The sequence below is a fragment of the Emydura macquarii genome, unplaced genomic scaffold, assembly GCF_026122565.2.
Source record: "Emydura macquarii macquarii isolate MOO-44397 ecotype Brisbane River unplaced genomic scaffold, CSIRO-AGI_Emac_v2 contig_2406, whole genome shotgun sequence".
Classification (NCBI taxonomy): domain Eukaryota; kingdom Metazoa; phylum Chordata; order Testudines; family Chelidae; genus Emydura; species Emydura macquarii.
Genome location: NW_027132543.1, coordinates 4,011,922 through 4,037,874, shown reverse-complemented (window position 1 = coordinate 4,037,874; position 25,953 = coordinate 4,011,922).

Here is a 25,953-nt window from a genome sequence, read left to right as displayed (position 1 = left end):
TTTCATCTCAGTATATCTCCCTGACACTGAGAGCAAGAGAGGCTCCTGTCAGGCCACACTGACAGCTTGGAAAACTCAGTGGCTTTCAGTATAGATGTGACAGTGGCTGAGCAGATGTCAGCTTATACCAAGGCCCTTAGGCCTCACAGAACACTGATAAGTGCATAGCTAGAAATCAGTCTGGCTCACCTGTGCGTTAGCATTGTTAAAGTAGATGTTAAACTTATAAGAATGTGTTTAGTGTTTAGACTTTATTAAACGCTTCATGCATTGATCTCACTTATAACATCTGTGTCCCATGGTATAAAGTTGTATTGTGTGTTTGCAATGTAAACATCTGTAACTGTGTAACTCACCAAACAGTAAAGAAGCATCAATTAATGTAAAGTCCTGGTCCTGCACACAAGAAGGCCCATTGTAACCAAATAAGCCATTGTGAAACATCAAAAGACACATAAAGGAAGGGATAGCAATAGCAGGCCATTGGGTTTTTCTCCACTGGTCTTGAAATGGATTCTGAGTATGTGCTGGAACCGCCTAACTCACACACTTCCACACCCTGACTACAGCCCTATCATATGCAAATATGTTAACATTTTGCAATGCTAGGTGGGATAAAGTCTAGATAATAGTAGCCTCCTGTCCAGTAATTCCCTTCATACTACACCAAGAGCTAATACTGTCTTGTGTTGACAGAGCAGCAAATGGATGTTTGAAGAAGTTAGAGTGTCTAACTAGGGTTCTCTATGATCCCAGGACTTTGGACTAAAAACTACCCATAAGCTGATGGCTAGGACTTAGCCTGGGGAAGTATGGAGAAGAGGTGATCTCGAAACTTAACCCTCAGATCAAAATGTTCAGTTCTGTACTTGGTGTGGATCATTGCCTTCTTTGCACTGGCTTAGTTGCACTGGCTAGCATATTAGAGAAGGGAAGTCAAGACTCAGCCCACTCCCCCACACCAGCACAGGAGGGGATTAGTGCCCTGAAAGTTGTTACTTTTCCCCTGTGCTGCTGTCTGTGATAGAGGTAGCAATTACATAAGAGCAAGGTGGGTCCTTGCACTTTTCTATTCATTTGTGCAAACATACAAAATGAGTCATGATCTGACCCACAGACAGTAGAAGGTTAATTGCTTCAGAACACAGGGTCCCTCAAAGATCATCACAGGAAACACTTGTAACAAAAAATTTCATTTTCTTCAGCAGGTGGAGCTAAAAGGGACATTTACTTTCCTCCCAGTTGTACTCTTTCTCTGCACTTCTCATGTCACCTTTTCCTTTCCCTCTTCCTCCTGAAATAAGCAGGCATTGAAAGCTTGAACCACTAAGATAAAAGACTGAACTTGCTAAGTCTTCCAATAGCTAGAGGGATCTTCTTTGATACCTTTACATTCATTTTGTCAAGAGGCTAGAGGAACCTCTTTCTTTCTGGCCTTTAGTTTTGTCTGAACAGAACAAAAGTCTCTTGGACTACAGGCAAACTGAAATTTCCTTTTCTGTCTCACAAATGGCCTTCACAGTGTAGAATAATCTTAACCTCATTGTTGTGACATGTGAAGGTAATTGTGTGTAACACAAAGATGAGGAAAAGTTCTTACACCAAAATTGACTGGAGTGACAGATATGCCTCTAGCAATGCATGACCCTTTAGACTTTTCTGCTTAATTGTTGCCCTTTTAGAAGATGCTGACATCAGAAAGTTTGCCTAAATTTACTTTCTTAGTTATTAGGGCTACGAGGAGTTTAATATCAATATCACTACCTGGCTTTCCAAAATCCTTCTTAGTGACTTTCAGAAAAAAAGTTGGTATATACACTGAGAAAAATTTTATCAAGACAGCCCCTCAGTACTCAGAGTTAGATAGATTTTTCCAAAGTACAGTTCTTTTGTTGTTTATGCCACTATCTTGTTTCTCTGGTCTAGCATGTAGCACCTGATACTCCAGACATCTACTTCCTGCAGGTGCTGAAACAGAAAACATCAATCTTTTGTATGGACTCTTTCCCCCAGCTCTCTCTGAGTATCTTGCAAATTATATATCACCCAGACAACTTCACTCTTCTGGATCAATATTCTTGTGAATTACATTTCTTTTAAAAGGGAAAATATACGGCTCAGGTACCTATTATTAGTTTTCCTCTGTTCTTTGGAATTCCCAGAATTCAGGCCCACTAGCCAAATTAAAGTCAAACCATCCCTTTACCAAGTTTTTTTTTAATGAAACTTTAATTTTATATATAAGTAAATCAAACAGTGCAATATTAAGAGAAGCACAGATGTGAAATAGTAACAATTTTAGAGTAATAAGGAAGTTACAGGTTATGTTTTGTGATACAAGTAAATAAAGTTATAATTCATATTTTGTCATTTATCTGTAGATCCAATGGTCCATTAAACAAATTATGGACTAGCTAGTAGCTAACCTTTATTCAGCCATGCAAGGGTTAGGGAATAAGAAAGTCTCCCCATCTTGTTCAAACTGACTAGGATCCCAATAAGGGAATATTTTCCCCCAGGAGCAACTTGCTGGAAAGGGGGCAGGGAGAAGAGGAGAGTAGGCAAAGCCATGGCTCTTTATTCCTGTATACTGTATGAGTCAACAGAGATGACTACCTTTGCAAAGTTGAGGGGAGGGGAAGGAAAGGAAAGGAAAGAACACAACACAACACCCTTCAAAGGGCTGTAGTAAGTCACTACCCTTGAACAAGAATGTGCAGTTCTAGGGGCACTGTGTAAGTAAAGACTTTATCATAATGCATATGCAAAAGGAGCAAAGTTCGAGTTGCCTGAACTTTGCCTTTTCATTATTTTAATGGAAATATACATTTGAGTAGATATTGGTATTCATTTGTTGTTTAACTCTTTAGGCTATAGTTTGTCTAAATGTCTAATCACCTTGGGCTTTGTGCAATACTATTCAGGGAGGTGCAAGAAGGGAATAGCATTCCTCACGATCAATCCAGCACTTGCAGGGTGCTGTCCTGCAGCCCTCCTGCAGCTGCTATTTCAGCCCAGTAAACTGAATAACAGTGGTGGCTGCTTCATATCCTATTACACAGAGGTTTTCAGCCACTAGATCTGTCTGATCATGGATCCAGTAGCTCTTTGCCTGCTCTTGTCTCCAAACCCACTCTTATCCATTTGTCTATTGCAGGTCAGCCTGCAGACCTCTCTCTGAGATCCCCTGTGTTCCTTCTGCTCTGCCTATGCACCTAGCACAGTCCCACTGTTAATTAAATTGATGCAGTGGGCCGTGTCTTTTCACTGTTGAAAGACATTTTTTTTAATGGTCCTGGACCATATATAAGGGTGTCCCCACCACATATCTTTCACTGTAGTATGGTATGTTTTCTCATTTTAAGCTATAATGAACCTTAGCTTTTAAACCACAGTTTCAACCCTTCCTGTGATTTTCCCCACAACATTCATTGCAGTCTTTTCCCCTTGCTCCCTTTGGAGATGGGATGCAGAGCATTGCCTCCATCTGTCACATGGTGGTCATTTGCTGCAGGGCAAACCACAGCTGCTTTGGCTTTGAGGCTGTGGTGTGTTTTTCAGCACAGTTCCACAGCCAGCTGTAGCTAAATTTATTCTGGCTACTTTCCCTGATTAGTTTGGTAGCATGTCAGTAGCTGGCAGATGATGATATATGCAATCCACAGCCTGGATGCCTACTCATTGTCCCATTGAAGTCACTTGTACTCTGTGGAGGTGCAGGAGTTCACATTCAGTCATGTCTTGGCAGGACTGGAGCTTCAGTCTTCAGTTTGGTAATTAAAGTTGAAAAAGAGATTTAATATAACCCTTTATTTTCACTCTTCACACCCCCATGCAGTACTTTATTAAACCGTCCACCTAGGGGCAGGAACTCTGCATGTGTGGCTTTGCCAAAAATGATTTTTTTTGTCAACTTTATGCAAAAATCCTTCAAGGTATAGGACAGGATGTTTCGTTTTTTAAAGAAAAAAAATCATAGGACACATTTCTATGTTGCTACAGTAAAAATGGCTGAGATTTGAATCTAGAAAGGTGGCATGTATGCAAAGGGAGATTTGTAAAGGTACATAGGCACCAAAAGATGTAGATAGATGCCGAGGGATGGGGTTCAAAAGTTCTTGGGCATGTAAGTCCCATTGGTTAAATGGAGTATCAGAATAGTAAAGCTGCACACTTGATTGTTACTGGAAAGTGAAATAGTCACAAACATATTCAATCAAAATCCTTTTTCAGATTTGAATGAATATTCAAATTTTGTAATCCTCTTCAGATCTTTCTGTGAACCTAGGGCCTATTTAATTTCTAAACAAAAGTTACACACAGTAGCATACTAATGGCTCCTGCAACCCTGCACCTAAGCTTCTTGTTGTTGTCATTGTGTCATCATTATTTTGCATTGGATAAATATCACAGCAAGGGTTTCATGTCTCTTATGCTTTTATCCTTGAGGTCTAGTCACATTTTCAAAAGAAACATTTAAAGTCTTCTCCATTTTCAATGTATAATTTCTTTTTCTATGCTTTGCCTTCAGTTCATGTGATGTTCCTCTTTTCTATCCAGAGGGTTTTCAGGTGTAATCAATTTAATCTTAGTGAAGATCCAGCATGAGCTGGTTCTTGGTGGGAATTTTATTCAACTGTATAATGGTGTCTAATAGCTGTGGGCTTTTACAATAAATCCATGATATATGAAATTTTGGAATTATTCAAACAGTGAATTTTGATCCTTGTTCTTATTTATTCTCAGCTGCTTTGTTGTTATTTCTGAGTACTAAAAGAAGTCTTTTTGTTTTTATTATAATTAATTTATACTTCAATATTGTTGTTAGTTACAACAGTTATAGTGCAGCCTATAACAGTTCTGTTATCATCTGAGGTAAAGTGTTAACTAGTACTCAGAAACAAACATCCAGACTGCATTAAAGATTAGTGTTATTGAATACTACACATACACCCACAAGGGGACAGGCTCTTATGGTGATTGGAAACAGGTGATTGGAAACTATCCCTATATATAGTTTGTGCCGCTCTTTGGGATGAAAAGTGTCATTGGTCTGACAATCACACTATTTGTATTTATGTGTGATATACAATAATATGATCTATATGCTATGAGATCATGACTGTCTTATATTGGCTCTCAGAGGTGTTTAGTAATGTACATTGTAAAACACATTTCTAGTTAATGATGATGGCATTATTCCAAAAACATCAGCAATGTAGCCAATCTTTTAACACCTATGATATTTCAGTTACTTGCTACTTCATAATGTCTGCAGTTTTACATTTTATGGACACTATTGTGCAGGAGGACAGACTAGAGGATCAGAGTGTTCATTTCTGGCTTTAAAAACCTATGAAATAGTCCATGCTGGTCTTCCCATCTCCTGTCCCCTACCCCTCTTACCATAAAAATCACTAAAAGCTTGTCTATACCCAGAGTTAATGTGCAACAAGTTGGGGTTTAAATTTACCATTAAGTTGCCGTGAGGACCCTGCTTTCATGCACTAAAGCAGTAGGTCAGTGTGCACTGTGGAACTTTAAATGCCTGCTAGCAGGGTCCACATGGCCGGTTAAAGTGCACCAGGCTAGTGTGTTGCAGCTCAGTTTGCTACACCCTAACTGACTGTCTGAAATGAATAGAGGAACATATGGGTATATAAAACTTTGTTTTTCATTCGTTTGAATAAAAATAATATTGGTATATTTTATATTTATATATAAAATCCAAAATTTAGTCTTCGGGTAGGTAATTACTCAGTTTATTTTAATGCTCATGTCCATCTAAAAGTGTGGGAGTGTTGTTTTGTATGTAGAGAAGCAAACTGGGAATCAGGAGTTCTGGCTTCTATTCCCAGATCTGGGCAAAATTCATCTCCAAGATGTATGACAAATCAAGATGCAAATATACAAATCTCAGTATCTATTCTCTGATTCATAGATCAACACCAAACAAATAAAATATCTGGGTTCCAGAAGCTTACTTATGCCTCATGCCGATTTGATACTTTAACATATGCAGATTCATACTTCAAATTTTAATGCTTGTTTTCTTCAGGCTGGATGCAACTGCCCCAATGGCAATAAAAGCAACATTCTGTTTCTGCACTTCTTAGGAGATTGTTGGAGCCACATAATTATAACAGCAAATACTGCAACTGATCCCCAATCTCCTTCTTGCAGTGATCAAGCCAAAGTTGCTTGTAGCTCTTGGAAAGTTTCTCAGCCTCAAAGGAGGTGGAGGTCACCAGACACAAAGGAGTCAGGAATTCATTTCACTAGCATAAACCTTCTAATGTAGCACTCAAGGGCCATAATGTACATGGTAGTGTAAATGTACCCTTTTGTGTGTGTGACGTGTCTGTTTTACATAGAACTAGATGGGATGTCAGGGCTATATTTTCCAGTGCCGTCTCTTTAAGGTTAAAAGGTCAGCAGGACATATCACACCCTGCTCACCAGATCTAAGTTTGGTGGCCCTGGAGAACACTCTAGCCTTGAGCTTTGATAAGAGCTCTGTGTACATTTACTTCCTGCAAATATTTCAATAAAATGCTCCCATCTGAAACATGATCCTAGATTCTCTTCTCCACCCACCCACACAACATAGGAATCTCTTTTCTCTTCTGGCAATTGGGGACACCTGATGGACCCAGATGCTTTGGAGATTAGTTAGGATTATTAAGAACTAAATATTTGTAGTGTGGCATCTAGCTATCCTATAGACACTAGGACACACAAGTACCACCTACAGCTGGGTAATAGCCTATATACAAATATTATATACCTCTCTATCCTTTGCCTCACTGCACTGATAGCAAGACACAGTAATTTAATTCCAAATTAGCAAAAACTGGTTTTGTTTGACAAGCCTGTAGAGAAGTGAATTTGGGGTTTGGTGTTTACCTTATTTTTATGACATCACAAGCTACTTCAAGGACTTTGTGTGCCAAAAGTTTGAAATGTCAGTGTTGACATTGTGACTGTTTCAGGTCACTGAAGTTTTAACCTCTCCTGCCCACTGCCAGACTAGACTCTCTAGCCTCCAAAATTATAAAATGTAATGAAGATGGGGGGGAAAAAAATCTAGAAAGAAATCTTGAAGTTTCAAGACCAACATCTGTAAAACACACAGCTTGCACAATACTCAGATACCACAGTGATGTGTGACCTAAGGAAAAAGAAAAGATAGATCTTATTTTAAAACCTAGATATAACTAAGTAACTTGTTTCAAATGGTATTGAGTCTTCTTTCCTAATTTAAAAGCAAACTATCTGCCAGACAGCTCCGATGTTAGTTATATGTATGACTATATTTTTAAAGAGAATATATGTGAGAATATAGCTGAGTTCTAAATTCTCTTATCTCAGTGTAACTCCTATTCATCATGTGGTACAGCAGTCTGAAACTTGCAAGCTTTGTGTAGCTTTCTTAATGCATTTTTTAAATCTAGATTTATTCCAAAAGTAAAACAGAAAACACTTGTTTTGGTACAAATGTGTTTCTTAATGGGAAAGAATATGACTGTCTCTGATGTTATGCAGATGAAGAAAAAGACCATCACAAGCTGTGGTTGCAAAAGGACTTCAGTTATTCATATATTTGAAAAAACTGAACTCTTAGGGTGACAGAACTGAGTCCACAATCTCAAATCCACCTTAAGATTTCAAATTAGGGTTTATTTGGGAATTAGGTAGTGGATGTAGGTGAGTCACTGGCTTTATTCTGGCCCTACATATAAGGGAGAATTTATCTCAATTTATCTGAGTAAGGATGGCAGAATCTAGCCGTGTATTTGCAGGGAATTCAAACACATTTTACTTTACTTTTATTTAATTTATGTATTTAAAAAAAAAAAAAACTCTTTTAGTTATGAATATCTGAATATGAATATTTCCTCCTGGAAATTGTGTTGTGGAGGAATGTTCCCTGTTCATGTTGTGACTTCATCTTAATATCTTAGTGTTGTTAACTGTGGGCATGAGTCCATCAATAAAGTGCTAAGTGTACACCTGGTCAAAAATCAGAATTTGCATCCCATATTTTGTTTCAACATTTTTGTTCAAACAAAATGTTTCAAAATAATCATATTTATATTGAATTACAGTGGTGCCTCGTGCCCTCATTCTTCTCTCTAAGCCAGGCCCCACAACTGGACTACACTCTCCATGATGCACCACAGCTATTTGGCTCTGATGATGCATAGCAATGATTCAACCAAAGGTGAAGCCATGTAGGAGGTGTAATTTACACTAGGAGCCCAGACATTCTAGGAAAATGGGGGCTAAACTAATTCAAAACCAAAATTTGAGGACATGTTTAGAAGTATTGAACTGGTAATTAGAGCCATTCCTTGTAGATAGTTAATCAAGCCATGTTAAGTAAACCCAAGTGTTTGAAATGTAATTGTTAAACATTGTATTGTTGGTAGTTATTTTGTTAGATGTTAACAACTTAGATATACTGCTTTCCTGTCTATTACTATTGTTCTATTGATTCAAAGATCAAATGGAATATTAACATGTAGATGATTTGGTTTAATAACATCATTTGTTTGTATTTTTCTTTAAGATTTAAGTAATCTGTCTATTAACTGTGTAATGATTAGTTACCAATGTGTACCCAGAAAATAGAGTGGATACGTCAAAGCCACAAGTAATTACCTCTTATGGTCAAAGATTATCTGCTGTCAAGTGGTTACTCCACAGTCTACACTACAAAACTGTGTTACTCATTTAGGTCATAGCCTACTGTGACAAGCTTGACCAGGCCCAGAGTCCCTGTGCTGGAGGCTTCAGTGTCCTGCCACTCTTGTCCCAGGAAAGGAACAATGGAGGTTCTCCAAGCAGGCAAGAGTGGATGCAGGGAAAGCAGCCAATCAGAGAGTGTGCAGGAAGTAGCCATTCAGGGCCCAGGAGGGCCCTGTAAAAAGGAGCTACAGTGCCAGGGACAGGCAGTTCCTTGCTTGAGCTAGATGACTGCAGAGGGTGCTCCCAACTGGCTAAAGGGAAATGAAGCCCAATAGACTGCTCAGTGCTAGTAGGGACTGTGGGAGTAAGGAAGAGCTCCTGACTGGCTGCTGCGACTCAGAAAGATGAGGGTTGAGTATAAGTAACACAGGGAAATGCAGGTGGTTAGAGAGATATGGCACATGGCTGTTTATTTAAACAGTCCTTGGGTTGGGACCTGATGTAGAGGGCAGGCCTAGGTCCCTTCACAACAGCCATTGGGAAAGTGGCTACCCCCAGGCAAAGGCAGGTTAAACAGGCTTATAGAAGGGCGGCACTTGGAACTATTACAGTCCCAGAAGAGCCGAATTGAAACTGACCTAGGTGGAGAGTTGGGGTGATAGGACTAAAGGGAAGGTGAGGAGCCTTCAAAGAGGAAGTCCTGAGGTGCTGCTCCATCACAGAGCAGGAACCTTTGCAAGGCAGCCAGACCCAACTAATGGTGCCGTGATGGACCATGTTGGACTGTTAAAGGACTGATTCTGGGCAGGGCTGCAAGATAACACCAAGGGGTTTGAGATAGGCCAGATTGGACCCAGAAGGGGTTTGACTTGGCTGGAGGCTGAGTCACCGAAGACCCGCCTGACAAGTTCAGTGGCCAACAGGGGACACTGTGAGTGGACAAAACTAAGTGTGCACGCACTCAACCAGGGGGCACTTATGAGACGTGGGTGCTGTCCCATTACAACTACCATCTAGTTCACCTCCAGATCATATATAATTGTGCATGTTGATTTTTTTTTTTTTTTTTTTTTAGGGCCTTTATTTGGACAGATTCTCTGTTCTGGTCAATCCCCTTTCCATTGCTCTGGCCCCGTTTACTGGGAATTCCTAGAAGGTATAGAACTAGTATAGTCGATTCTATGTCTCCCTCTCCTGTAGTTTCCAACACAGAGGGAATATTCTGCACCGGGTAGAGTGCTTCAGGAATAAGGAGAAGGAACATTTTGCTCTTACTACCTTCAGCTGGCAGGCCATCCCTTGGTGACTATTATCAGCTGGCACAGAGTCCCTCATCCAACTACTACACCAAGTGGAAACTCTACACAGCAGGGCTTGGTCAGCACTGACAATGTAGGTCGACGTAATGTGGCTTACATTGACCACATAAAGTATGCATCTCCACTGGCATGTCAGTTGCGCTGATCTAAATCACAGTAAAATTTAACTTAATAAAACCAGCTCCACAAGTGGTGTAGCACTGAAATCGAACTCTATGGGTGGAATGAGCATCAGTGTAGGCAAAGCACTATGTAAATTGATGTCATTGGCCTCCAGTAGGTATCCCATAATGCTCTGTTGACTGGTCTGGACCTTGACACTCTGCTGCACCATGGCCATGTGTACAGGAAACAGCCCCTCTCCTGAAGCCCTGGGAAATTTTGAATTCTCATTTGCTGTATGATCAGCGTGGAAAGAGCTTTGTAGATGAACTGATCATGGTGACTGTATTCCCCAAACACACTCCATCATGGAGTTGACCTGAGGTCTTGGATTTCATCAGCCTGTGGGGCAAAGAGTCTGTTCTGGCTCAGCTCCAAGCCAGCAAAAGAAATTTAGAAATTTAGGGATGCTCAGCAGTGCCCTGTTAAAATCAAAGAGCTGAGGCAGGCATATCAGAAAACTAGGGAGGCCAACAGTCATTCTGACTCAACACCGAAGACACGCCGCTTTTATGAGGAGCTGCATCTGATTCTCTGCAGTGATCCCACCACTGTGCCACCATGCAGCAGTGATACCTCCTAAGAAACCCGGTCCAGGATGAATGAGGAGGACTCTGTAGATGAGGAGGATAACAGGGGGCAGGAGAGCAGGATATCTACTTTCCTTGGGAGCCAGGACCTGTTCATTACTCCCATAGCAGCACAGCCAGACACAGGACAGCGTTATTGCCAGAGAAGGCAATTCTGGTAAGTGTGTATAGCAAATTGCATTTCTGTGGTTATGTCCCCAGTCCAGCTTCTTATTTGTGGGGAAAAAAGGAATTTGTGTTTTTGTGGGGATGGGCTCCCTGGGTGTTGGTACACTTTAGCAGAGGGTTACCCCCGGAACAGAATCCTCTGTGGATATCTCCAGGAAACTTTCATGTAGTTACTCTGCAATCCTTTGCAGAAGGTTTCTGGGGAGGGCAGCCTTATTTCTTCCACCATGGTAGGACACTTCCCCCTCACTCTGCTATTAAATGAGCAGGCAGCATAAGGACTAGGCCTGTACCCCGATGCTTGCAGCAAATCTTCCCTTTCTGCCTGTGTTACTCTCAGGAGACTGATATCACACATGGTCACCTAGGGAAGATGGCGCAAGTTTACAGTACCCAACCAATATAGTCACTGCGTGCTATGGACGGTGTCCTAGGCTCCAACACAGACCATTCCTAGCTATGATATTGTTGGCATGGGTGTTAAGGGTCCAGAAACTCATGTCCCTATGTATAATGGATGCAAGGGCCCCTTATTTATGCTACTCTGACCTGTGCAATAGGTACTGATTGGTATGCGGGTCTGCCTTTGCCTTGTGAATATGAAAAGGAGTTCTTTTTTACATTGTAACATTTCTTTTTGTCCATGCGGCCAGCTAACAATGGCAACTTTGTGCTTTGCTTGCCTTACAGTGGACATCTTGGCCTTCACCCCGACTTCTACTTCTGCAGAGCACCTTTCTCAGATAAGAAAGTGGAAAAAAAACCTCTGGATGACATATTCAATGAACTAATGAATGCCTCTGTGACTGCTGACACAGAGCTCAGAGCCTGGAAGATGTCATTGTCAGAGAAACTAAACATGGACATGTAAAATCAAAAATCAGCGCAGGAGCGTGTAATGCAACAGGAGATGTTGCATATTACGAGGGATCAGTCTGACATGCTGAGGCATCTGGTAGAGCTCCAGGAAGAGCAGCAACAGGACAGACTCCTTCTGCAGCCCCTCCAAAAGGCTCATACATCAAGCTGTTTCTTACCCACCCCTAACCCCAAGCTTTCTATGAGGAGGTTGAGCAGGATGCAGTATGTGCTCCACTTCACACAGGTGGAGGGGAGCAGAAAGAGGCAACAGCCCCTTTAAGAACTGGGAATGTGCTTGATTTGCTGTTTGCACAGTCACACTGTGAGGAGAAAGGAAGATAATTTAAGGGATCACCAATAAAACTGTACTGCTTTAAAAACATTACTCTTTATTCATTGAGAGCTCAGGGATTGTCGGCTGGGAAAGAAGGTAAGGGAACCGATGGTGTGAGGATGGGGGGATGGGAAGAGAACACACAGCACATTACTGCAGTTCATTGCAAAAATGGGTTTTCAATGCTTCCTGAGGCATAACGCTCCACAGTTGGCTCTCAGCATAGCACTAGAATCTGGCTGCTCAAAATTTGTGGCCAGCCTATCAGCCTCCAGGATCCAACGCTGCGGGGAACCTTTCCCCCTTCGTTTCACACAAATTATGGAACACACAGCTGGCAGAGATAACAGTTGGATCACTATTGGCATTTCAACATTGCCAATATTTATTTTTTGGTCAGCGAAGACAGTGCCTGCCTGCATCTTTTTGAGCAGACCTGAGTTCCTAAAGATGCACGCATCATGCACCTTTCCAGACCACCCCACATTGATGTCAGTGAAATATCCCCTGTGATCCACAGGGGCCTGCAACACCATTGAAAAGTATCCCTTTTGATTTATGTACTCTGTGGCAAGGTGCTCTGGTGCTAAGATTGCACATATATACCTATCTATTACCCTGGCACAGTTTGGGAACCCCACTGCGGCAAATCCATCCACTATGTCCTGCATGTTTCCCAAAGTCACTACCCTTCTTAGCAGAAGTCTATTAATGGCCCGGTATACTTACATCACAAAAGCTCCCATGGTGACTTTACCGACTCCAAATTGATTCCCAACCAACCAGTAGCAGTCTCGGGTTGCTAGTTTCCACAGAGTGATGACCACTCGCTTCTGCACTGTCAAACCAGTTCTCAAGCGAGTATTCATGCTCTTCAGGACTAGGAACAGTTCTGCGCAATGTTCAGTGAAAGTGGCCTTTCGTATACGGAAATTCTGCAGCCACTGATCATCATCCCACATCTTAATAACAATGTGATCCCACCAATCTGTGTTTGTTTCCTGGGACCAGAACTGGCTCTCCACTGACTGAAGATGTTGCATGACTGTGCATCAAATGTGAATTGCGTCACTCAATGACTTGTAGGAGGGTGGCTTCAGTAACAACGCAATTTTCCACACTTTGGCTCCTGTCTCGTCCTTGAAAATGCTTCAGGATAAGTTGTGAGGTATTTGTGATGCTCACAATGATGGTGCACAGCTGACCTGGCTTCATGCCTCTCTGGCAATGGTTTGTATGTGGCAGAGATGGATTTGGAAAAATAGCGCCAAAAACATTCATCTGTTTGTTTTGGACAAAAAGGGGGAAGGAGCACGTTTCATTATGGGAGGATGATAACCTTCCCAAAAGGCACTGTGGGAAGTTGCACTGTGGGATAGCTACCCACAGTGCATTTCTTTGATCATCAATGCAAGCTCAGCTGATGGGGACGCAAATACCCGACGCAATGCACTTAGTGTGCTCACGTGCCTCCAACTTCATAAGATCGGCCGGTGAAAGTTGACTGAAATTAAATCAACTTCACTCTGCAGTGTAGACATACCCAGATAATTTGTCCCATGGGATTTTTCCTGTGTGTGATATTTAATCCGAATGTATATAAGTCCATGACTGGGCCCTAAATATATTTCTTATTCTTGGGAGTGATTACACAGCAGTCCTTTCATTTTATCAACCCTTACTATTCATATGGGTCTAATACTACTTTGATGTAGGAAATCAGAAAGGAAGTGTGGGGTTGGGAGGAAATGCTATCTATGTTTAAATATATACACAAGGTAAGAGGCAAAGTTCACAGCATTTTAGTTAGCTATCATCCCCTCTACTCCAACATCATGCTGCCTACTTCTCACCCTTCCAACCCACCCCTAAGCACCATACCACCAGCTAAAAGCAATGTCTTTTTGCTTTCTCTGGTAGGTGAAGTGTAGTATATTTAATATAATTATAAGAAATGGGAAGTTTGGCTGAGATTAGGCCCTTGAAGTATACACACAAAATACCATGAATTTTTCAGATTTGTGCTGTTATTATTTTTTCTTGTTGAGTTTTCTATCATAGGATGTCTGCCATGTTTTTTTCTGCAAAACCTACAAAAATTATGTGTGGATTTGTCTTTCATAATAATGAATACTTTTCTCAATAAATTCTGAATGTTGTGTTTGCTCTGTTCTTATCTAATGCCATCATCATAAACACTAAGTATAACGATAGTAAGAATTTGTGTGTTTTGTTAATAGCAAATTAGAAAGTCATTTTCTATAAATCAAGAAAACTCAAGCAAAATGAAAAAGTGTTTTCCGAATGTTAATATGAGGAGCAAAATGGCTTTCACTAAGGGAGTGAGTGCAAAGAGTCGTTACTATGATAAGAAGCTCATTTACAAACATGACTGAGCTAGTAATACTATGATAAAGACAGGATATCCTTAGATCAAGAATTTTTTTTTTAACAACAGTATGTGCATTCTCACAAAGAAATCTTATGCAAACAAATAAAAACATGATAGTAAACATAAAAATGGGAAGTTAACAGGCATGGAAGAGAAATGGAGAATATAGTATTTTGCATATTTATGACTCATAAATCAACAGCACTTTGAAGTAGTGCAAAACATTTTAATAAAAATGAGAAGTGTGTCAGGGACATCAAAGGAATGTCCCATTAAATCAATACTAATCCAATGAGCTGGGTTATTCAAAGTAAAAACTTAAGTTAATGCAACATTAACTTAAACACCCACAAGCCAAACAATTAAAAATGTTAAAGTTCCCACAGGAAAGTTAATTTACCTATACTGAACATATTGAAGCATATATTTAAAAGCATATACTTAACGGCGTAAATAATACAACTAACATACCAAATGGGACATGCTGAATTAATTGGATTATTTGAAGGTACTGCACTTTTTTGAAAAAGTCATCAATGCAAAATCTGTTCTAGCTGAGGTTTTAAATGTACTAAGTTTATTTTTTTTTCTTTATTTTAAATAAACAGTGACACATCAGATAATTAGCTATGCCCATATTATCGAAGTTAGGCACATGCAACTCCGTGCATACATTTGTGTATGTGTAACTCATATGAAGAGATACCTAATGGGGACCATGAACATACAGCTATTTGTGCTCACACCTGTCCATTTTGCATGCATATGGCAAATTAGATAACTAAACCTGATTAACGTGAATACAGAGATGTGCATGTATATATGTGCAATTCTGTTCATTTATCTTTGAACATCTGGCCCTTAGTGTAGCTTAGGCTCTAATTTGACTTGCTAAAGGGGTTGAAACTGTCTACATTGATGTTGGGGTGGGAGTTTTCAATAAATTAAGCTAGTTTGTTTGAGCACCAGTTTTTCTAGTCCGGTCAAGACCTAAACACGCAGGTTAATATATCTGAAGGCATATTAGCTGTCCCTCTTACCCTAAACTGCTCCTTAAGCTACACAGCCAGAAAACACTCTCAAATGTTTTAACAAGCATCAATGAGCATTACCAGGGCTTTTTATTCAAGTTAAAGTAACTCGATTGAGCTAACACACTTGAAAAACCACATCCTTATTGCCATCGAGACACTGCCAGAGCCCAGGTGATTGTCACTGAAATTAGTTCTGGCAGAATGCTAATAGCCAAATCACTAGTATTATCAGTATATTGGTCTCTTGATAGGTTGTACCACCTATCCCTGAGTTGGCAGGGAAACAATCACTATTCCCTAAAATGGACTACAGCTGTCTGCTTTTTTTGCAGAGACATTCAGGAGTGGAGCAGAGACAGCTGTGAAGAAGAACCAGACCCACCCCTTCATAAAAATTCTGGGGGGTGGAGGATGGGTAATAGGGAAAGGGTGTTTCTAGGAATACTTAGTGTGATTGGTGAGTAGTTGCCTTGAAATTTCTTTCTTTCTTAGTCTTAAGAAAGAACATTGCCTAGAGGGAACACTTTTTTTGATCACGGGATTATAAAGAATCTTATGAGAGCTGAATAAGAAAAAGCACAGAGCTTTGTGACTGTTTTTTTCTTCTCGGGGTTGTGTAGCACTCTGAAAAGACTGGGACATCCTGGAAGATGAAGACTTTTTTTTTCTTCCTCAGCAATTTGTCTGAGATAAGCTACATTCCATTTCACTATGGGGGTAGCAGGAGGAGGGGAAAGGGTCGCTTTTTTTTTTTTTGCTTTTCCTTAAAGAGAAAGTGCCCGTGTTTTTGCTTGCCTGTATTGTAATAAAAGGATCATACAAATTATCTACTGAGTGTTAGCTAACCTTCTCCTGCATGTTGACTGGTGTTTGCTATTGCCACATGCCATCCATCTCCCAGGTGCAAAGGATGTTCTGAGGCTCAAGCACAAGGTTGGGAACCAACGGGAACTAATACTTTCCACAAGGTAGATTGGCCACTTACTACAGACAACCACCTTGGAACGGTGCTTTCTGTCCTCAAAGAGAACACAATCCAATCTGAGGACAGCAGTTTCTATGTTCTACATGAGAAGAGAGTAGGTTGGGCACAGTGACCTGGTCCACTGTGTCTTTAAGACCTCAAAGCCTAATAGAGAAAACTTTCGTGGGACTTATTGACCTTAAAACTTCCATGGAGTCATCTTGAATCAGCAGACATAACCAGGCAAAATGTTTATCTTCTTCTGTATTTGTGACTAGGATGTTAAGAGTTGCACTCAGTTTTCTTCCTCTAACATATGTTGTCCATTGCCATTCAGGAAATACAATCCTTTCTTAGAATCATTTCAATATTGACTGAGGCCAGGGCTACAGTTACCTGGTGATTCGGCAGCAATCGATGGGAGTTACGCAAACTAGCTAGTTACACAGAGTAGCTTGCGTAACTCCCGTCGACTGCTGTGCTTTCCTTCACTGCACTGCGCTGATGGGAATCACGTTCCCATTGACACAGTGCTACGCCACTTGAGGAGGTGGTTTTACAGCATCGACTTCTGGATCAATTGAGCGGGTCGTCACTGACCACTCAATTGATCCAGAAAGGTCGATCTGACGATGGCAACTTTGCCGCCGTCAGTGTAGACATACCCTGAGACTGTATGTCTGTGTCTTCTTCCAATACTAGTGACTTTAGGTCATTAGTAACTTTGCACTTATGAAAAGTGCTCTATAAAAGCACTTGATATCAACAGTTAATATTTAATTGCTCTTTTTAATATCAAATTACTCTCCAGATGTGCCAGAACATCTCAAATTTGTATAGATACAATATTTCCGTAGTGACAAAAATATGAATTTACCATCAGATTTAAAGAAACAACTTAAATTAACTAAATACATTGGCACTAGAGTGGTGCAGAGAAAGGAAGAATAAGAACTAGAACAGACTGTTATTAATAGCTGTACCGTGGAAGGAGAATTGGAAAAACAAACCACAATATGGTAAACATTGTCACTGAATAGCTTATGTCTAGTGTGTGTGTGTCTTTGTGTACACACTAACAGTGTAATACCAGCAGTAACATACTATGAATAAAGCAAACTCTCAGGAAGTAAAAAGAAGCCTGGAACACTGAAAATGAATATAAGACAGAAACACTATCACAAAAAGCGGAAGTAAATTTTACTAGTAAATTCAGGAGGGGAAAGACAAATATTTGGAATAAAAGGAATACAAAGACAAAAGTGATTGAACCCACAATGACAGTTTTGATGTGACCAGTGAGAAATGTTTTTTTGACAGATGACTCTAAGTAGAGGAAGAGACCATCCTTTGAGATGCTATTATAGGACTTGATTGATCCATATGAGTGGGGCAGAAGCACACAAACTACAATAGGAACTGTGCATGTTTTAAGTGTATAGACATTTTAGACCTCTCTGCAATTTAGGTACTGTACTTCCTTGGCACGTGCTGCTGAACCACTTCTAGGGTTGCAGCAGACCAGTCTGCCACTCTGAGTGTGCCAGGCAGGGCCTCTTGTTGTGCAGGTAGGCAGAAGATACATGAGTCCAACTCCTTACACAGGAGTGTAGTGGGTGGACTTGTGCCTGGCTGATGTGAAGAGATGCTGGGAAGGGAAGGGCCTGTGCCTATCCACTACTGCCATTTCATATGTATTAATTCACTAGTTAGCAAGTTAATGGAGATGCAATCTCCTTCTCTTTCTCAGCAAGCAGTATCATCAGCCAATCACTGCAAAGATTGTCCAGCAAATAAAATGATGCTTCCATAATATCAGTGAGTTCCTCTAACACTTATTTTGCCATTACAACAGCAAAATAAGCAAGGTCACTGCTGCTTAATCTGGGTCAAATGCCTCAGACCACATACTTTGTTTAAAATAGATGGCCTATATGGTATTTGAGCAACTTTTAGGCGGGTGAGTATTTGTCATTAGTCTCATAGAAAAACACTATATGTATATGACAAAGAGTATCTTTTCTTCAGAGTTTGACGTAGATGGATTAGGTACAGATGAAGAATGAAAAACACTTAATTACATGGCAAAGTTTAGCAAAACATCTTGTTCTGTGTCATTTAGTGAGGGGAGCTGGAAACATTTCTTTTAGAGTTATGTTTAAATATTTTACACTTATCTGTGAGGAGAACTAAGATTTACAGGCCTTCTGGAAGAAGCATGTCTGAAGGAAGTATTAGGAGGTAGGGTCAAGGAGGGATTGCCACATAGATGGAAGACATGCATTGATGGTGAAAGTTGGTCATGCAGTTGGGGTAGATTAAAAGAATCAAGAGGGGAGCAGAGGTAACAAAATAGATAAGTTTAATTTGAGACAAATATTTTATTTCCCCATTCTTTATGAAAGCATAGGCACTGGAGAACTACTTTCACAAACAGAACATACCATAAGCTACTTGGAAATAATTTATTTTTCAAGCCCTTACTGCAAGAAATACATTAGGGATATTGCCCTGCTGAGCTTGCAGTCTTAGAAAGTGCATTAGATAGGTGGGTGAATTTGCTTTGCAGGCAAGTTTTCCAGAGTTCATTCATCTCTAAGATTAATACATCCCCTGTTGTTGCCTTTACTATGTAGTAAGAACCTATAGTTCTAGTCAAGTATTACACTATCCTGATTTAATATTTAAATCCTAAATTGATAATCATCATGCTAATTATCTTTATTTAGGGTTCCCACACTGTAAAAAGTGTATTCTGTAACTGTTCTTCTACAAGATGTGGTTGCAGATGTGTATTCCACTTAAGTGTGTTCACACTGAGCACACTGAAGTCAGACTTTTTCCTCCATAGCAATACCGGTCAGGGTGGCACACCCATCCTACACCTCCTTGTGGACCCCTATTCCTCTTCCCATGAGGCTATATAAGGGCAGTGCTGTTCCTTCTGTTCTTCACACTGGAGCAGGTGGCTTAAGGCTCTAATGGAGAGGGGATGGAAGGAGAGTTGTGGAATACACATCTGCATCTTTATCTTGAAGAATGACAGATTAGTAACTGTTTTGTTTTTTCTTCAAGCAATTGCAGGTGTGTATTCCACTCAGATAATTCCCAAGTAGTACTGTTTGAAGGTAAATTCAAAGTGTAGTTGAACAATGATTGCGATTCCATTTTGCCAAAGATAACATCTGACCTGGAGGCTGTTGTGAATGCATTCACTGATGACTAGGGGTATGTCTACACAGCCGCATAAACTGATCTCAAGCCTAATCCCCCTTTCATCCACACACCAACTGTGTTAATTTAGGGCTCAGACCTAGGGTTCCAATGACACTGCACTGCTTTCCTGTGTGCACTTGGCCCCTAGCTTGAATGGGGTCCTGGAAATCCTCCATATATATCACAGAGTTCCTTGGGGCAACTTCCCTAGTCCTCTCTATGCTGACAATATGTCGTGCTGTCTATTGCACTTTAGTGCAAAAGGAAGCCACACCTTCCTTTGCAAACTGCAGCAGCTCAGATCAGCATTATCCCATTGTGTGCAAGCACAATATCAGACAGCCTGCAGGGTTTTCAATGGAGACTGATCAGAAGAAATTTGTTGCAAAGAAAGCTGCTTCCTGGTCAAAAGGTCTCATCCAGATTTTGATGAATCTGTGGTGTGAGAACAGTAAAACTTTGAACTACAGCAAAAGCAGAAGTAATGGTCATATGTACCAGCAGATACCTTAAAAAACAGGCACCTCTGGAGAATTTCTGGACCGGTGATCAGTGCAGGAAATGAATTAAGAGGCTAAAGAGTGAATACAGGAAGACCTGGGAATAAAAATTGCACCTTGGGCAATTTGCCAGCAACATGCTCATTTTAAGATTACTTTGACTGGGTCTTGGATGTTGCGCCAGAACAGAGACTACTGTGCTTCATGACGAAGGAGTGAGCTGAGATGGAACACTGCTGGCCCCAAATACAGCCTGGGCACTGACTGCAGCCAGCAGCAGGCTCCTAGCCTGCTATAATGCTTGTAATGATACCAGTCCCCGATCAGACTGTGGATCAGGCTCAATAGGAAAATCTCAGTCCCTGCTCAGAGAAGCTGTTTCAGCCCACTGCTGAGCCTGCTGAGAACATGGAGAAGAGAAGGTTTCAGTTGGATTCTAAGTGTATGATTCAAATTTAAAGTTTGCCATCATAGTAAAGGGAGGGATTTCTGGTTAACTGAAAAGACAAAAAGGATACGTCCCATCTAACATCATTTGGTCAGTAATGGCAGATTGTTTTATAGCATCAAGGTGTGTCCCAGCCCCACACTATGTGGAGTTCAAAATGGTGAATTTGCATTTAAAACTTTAGAACACAGCTGTAAAGGTTATTTTAGCAATTAAATCACAGAGACTTATTATGGGTATTCCTGTTTTCCTTTGGGAATTTGTCACTCTGCAATCATTCCTCCTCTGTCTATTCAGCTGCAAGTTAACAGCAAAGTGAGTCTCAGAGTTTAGGAAACTATATTCTGTTTCCAAATGTAGTCCATTTCAGTTAGTGGTAATCCATGGAGGAGTGGGTGAAAACTGCAGATTTCAGAGAGTTTTGTGTGCAGTAATAACAGGGTAAACCATGTGTGTGCTAACACAGCATCATGTTTATTCCATCATGGATTAGGACCCAATCCACAGTATCGGTTGGATGAATGGACTATACAATGGATAGAAAGCTGTCTAGATTATTGGGCTCAGTGGGTAATGATCAATGGCTCAATGTCTAATTGGCATCCGGTAACAAGTGGAGTGCTCCAGGGGTTGGTGCTGGGGCTGGTTTTGTTCAACATCTTCGTTAATGATCTGGAGGATGGGGTGGATTGTACCCTCAGCAAGTTTGCAGATGATACTCAGCTGGGGGAAGTGGTAGATACTCTGGAGGGCAGGGATAGGATAAAGAGTGACTTAGGGTATGTCTATACTGATGGCGGCAAAGTCACCACCGTCAGATCAATCTTTCTGGATCAATTGAGCAGTCATTGTAGACCCGTTCAATCTATCAGGAAGTCAACGTATTAAAATCACCTCCTCAAGTGGCGTAGCACTGCGTCGATGGGAACGTGTAGCTTGCGTAACTTGCGTAACTCCCGTTGACTGCTGCCGAATCTCCAGGTAAACGTAGACCAGGGCCTAGACAAATTAGAGGATTGGGCAAAAAGAAATCTGATGAGGTTCAAGGACAAGTGAAGAGTCCTCCACTTAGGATGGAAGAATCCCATTCACTGCTACAGACTAGAGACCGACTGGCTATGCAGCAGTTCTGCAGAAAAGGACCTGGGGATTATAGTGGACAAGAAGCTGGACATGAGTCAACAGTGTGCCCTTATTGCCAAGAAGGCTAACGGCATATTGGGCTGCATTAGTAGGAGCATTGCCAGCAGATTGAGGGAAGTGATTATTCCCCTCTATTCTGCACTGGAGAGGACATGTTTGGAGTGCTGTGTACAGTTTTGGGCCCCCCACTACAGAAACGATATAGACAAATTAGAACGAGGGCCAGCAGAGGGCAGAGGGCCACAAAAATGATTGGGGGATGGAGAACATGAATTATGAGGAGAGGCTGAGGGAACTAGGCTTATTTATTCTGCAGAAGAGAAGAATGAGGGAGGATTTAATAGCAGCCTTTAACTCCCTGAAAAGGCGTTCCAGGGAGGATGGAACTAGGCTGTTTTCAATGGTAGTAGATGACAGAACTAGGAGCAATGGTCTCAAGTTGCGGTGGGGGAGGTCTAGGCTGGATATTAGGAAAATGTTTTTTCACTAGGAGGGTGGTAAATCCCTGGAATGGGTTACCTAGGGACGTGGTGCAATCTCCACCCTTAGAGGCTTTTAAGGTGTGGCTTGACAAAGCCCTGGCCGGGATGATTTAGTTGGGGTTGGTCCTTCTTTTAGCAGGGGGTTGTACTAGATGACCTCCTGGCTGCTGATAGCTGCAAACTTCTCCTGAAGTAGGAAGTCCAGATATTTCTTCCCCATGACGAGACAAGCATATTTTTCAGGCCCCCCGTAAAGCGGACTATTCCACTCTACTCACAAATGTGCTGTTTGGTCACTATTCATTGAAATATTTCTGCTGCAGCATTCCCTCCAGCCACTTGGAATAACCTCTCTCTGACAATAGGGCACCACAAGAACTGTTATGTCTTTCAAAATATGGAAGACCTGAAATGAGAGAGAACGAGCCTTTTACTAGAAGGGTGCTATACACCCTCCCCATGGCAATTTGTTAGGAATTTTTTATTTTAAACTTACCATTGCCTCTGCACTTCTGTAACTATGAATAACAAGGCTATGTGATGAGACAGTGTGAAGACTGAAACATCCCCTTCCCAATATATGTAGGTTCACTTTAAAACTGTTACATTTTATCTCTTTGACATTCCACAGTTATTAATTCTGCTTCTCCACAAAGCTGCTTTAGACAATAAACCTGCTTCTTGTTTTATTTCATGACCCTCAACTTATGTTGTCTGCTGTTCTTCAGGAACCCCATTCCTACTCCTCATGGACTATTCCAAAAGGAAGCATTTACATGAAGAACTCATGGCAGATCTTCTTAAGAGGGCAGACCAATGGTTGCAGTGCCAGAAGAAGAGGGCCGAAAGACTGGAAAAACAGTATGCTGGCAGGCATTCAGACAGGCAGACACTTGCCGTCCAGCTGGAGTAGAGGGCTTCAGCAAGGGAGCAGGCACATATATTGCAGTTCCTGGAACAAGAACAGTGGCTAAGGGAGTAGGACAGAGCCCAACAGAAAATTGTTCCAGCAACTCCTGTCAATAATGGCTGCAAGAGTACCATCCCCTTCTGCCTCTCCCACACCCTGCAGTGTAACCTTAGCCCAGCAGTAGCTTACACAGCTCCATGTTGGGGGGTTGGGAGGTGGGAACATGCATTCAGGGCTTCTGAGCAGCTGGGCAGGGTAACTAAATTCTGTGCAGCCTTCCTTCTTTTATCTCCAACGTGATTTTAATCAGCAAGAGCACATTCAACAACCATTCTACACCTGCTCAGAGTGTAATTAAACCTTTTTTTGCCAGAGCTTCTGAAATCAGGGTACAGTTTCATAAGCTAAGGCAAAAGAGGGTATGTTGGGTCCCCCAGAAAAACCGTGGGGCAGTAACACTGTTTATGTCAATGTCATTTGCTGGGATTAGTGCCCCAGCCTCTCCATGAACGTAGATTCCAGAGACATGAAAAACTCTGGCATCATAGACTTTTCCTGTGTGGTCTACACTGACATTCATACATCTACCTCTGTGGGCCACTACTGCCTGCATAATGATGGAGTAGTACCCTTTGCAATTTATATGTTCTATAGGCAAACTATGAGCACATGAGTCCCAGCAGCAGCAGCACCACCACAGTTAGGAAACCCCATTCTATGAAAATCAGCAATTAGCTCTGGAAGAGCTTTAATGCCTGACATCTTGAGAGTAAACTTCACACCTGATTGCCTCAGTTACCACTTTACCCACACCAGACTTTCCAACTCCAAACTGGTTGGCAATGGACCTGTAGCAGCCTGGCATAGCCAGCTTTCAGTCAGTTATAGCAATCTGCTTCTGGACTGTCAAGGATGACCTCACGTGTCTCTCTGTAAGCTGTAGAGTGGTGGCAAGCTGCTCCAGAAATGTTGCTTTCGTTATGCAAAAGTTCTGGACCCACTGCCAGCCATCCCAGATCTGCATGACAGTGTGGTCCCACTGTGCATGTGGTCCTGTGCCAGAAGCAGAATTCTATGTAGGGGGCATCAGTAACTATGCCAATTATACTGAGCAGCATCTTCCAGTGACAATCAGCAATGCCAGGGCATTTCTTCTGCAGATCCATCAGGAAATCAGTCAGATATCTTCATCGGGACAGAAAATGCTGCTGAAACATCCACTAGTTCAGTGGTTCCCAACCTTTTTTGGCTCAAGGGCCACAATTATCATTTTCACAACCCTGAAGGGTCACCAGCCTCTGCCAGCAGTCCCACCTCCACCCTTATTGCAGTCAGATGGAAGGAGTCCTTGCTGATCTCCCGGCCCCATGGCTGCATCAGGGAAACTACACACATCCTGTAGCCTCATGTGCTTCATCTGGTTCCCTAGGCAATGGCTCCCTTCTGTAGCCAGGGGATGAGAGATCAGTGCTTCCCTTCCTCTGGCTCCCAGAGTGCCCCCAGCATCTAGGGACCCAGGTGGAGCACTTTCGCATGCTCTCTGCTATAGCCAGGGGGAAGAGAGAACTGATCTCCCTTCCCCTTGGTTGCAGCAAGGAGCCTGCCCTGGTCTTGTAGCTCCACAGCAACATGCTCCACCTGGGTCATCCAAAGTAGAAAATCCCAGTTGCTGGCTCCTGTAGCTGTGTGTGCAGTAGCTGGGAGTCCACAGAACAAAATGAATGCTTAGCAGGCTGTGTTGGTGGGCTGTTCAAACTTCCTGTAAGTGCAGGGTGGGCTGTATAGTTTTCCCACAGTGCAACAAGATCTTAAGGCAAGAGGGCGAACACTGAGGTACTAGGCACTCCGGGATAGGGTTACTTTGACTCAGGTCTGAGCACTGCAGGGAGGACACCAGAACCCTAAATTCAAGCACTTTAGCTTTAGCTTTCTCTCCATATCTTGTATGTGTGTTCACCTGCCCTAGTCCAGAAACCTCAGACAACATTCCCTGTGATGCAGAATACATTCCTCAAATGAGAGTTGGAGGAGGCATATTTCACTGATGAATTGGGAATATCACTACAATTGATCCAGCTGACTTCTCAATGGCATTAACTGACTGGTGGACACCTAAGCTTTCACTAGAACTAGCTTTTCTGCTTTTTCTCTTGTGAAGATTGTCTTCAAAATTCATGGCTTACAAAAATACTAGGAAAATTTCACAATGACTTATCTGGAAAAAATCATAAGCTGCCTTGATAGCATAGGACATAGATTTTAAGGCTAGAAGGGATCAATTATGGTCATCTGATCTGACTTCCTGGATAACAAAGAACATTACCCAGTACACATATGTATGAGATCAGTTATAAGACTAATGCTTTGTGCCCTAAACTTTTGATCTTTGCACACAAGTTATATAAGTATAGTCTTCTCTCTACATTTAAGAAGTCTACAAAATATGGCTGTGGATAATCCCTTAAGTAACAGTTATCAATCTAAATATAGCTTATCCCACAAAGTATATATACAAGACAGAAAGGTGGGCATATGGGAATCTGGCATTGCTTTTGGAACACAGTTAAGATAGGGTAGATCCCCTTAGAAGTATAGAAATATACCATACATTTTTGGGTTTCTTAAGTTTAATTTATATATGACTTTCCTAATTTCTAGTGACTGACTTTTTAAAACAAAATCTTGATTTACCTACATAAATTGGGTATTTTCAGGTTTAAATCCATCTTAATGTTTTTG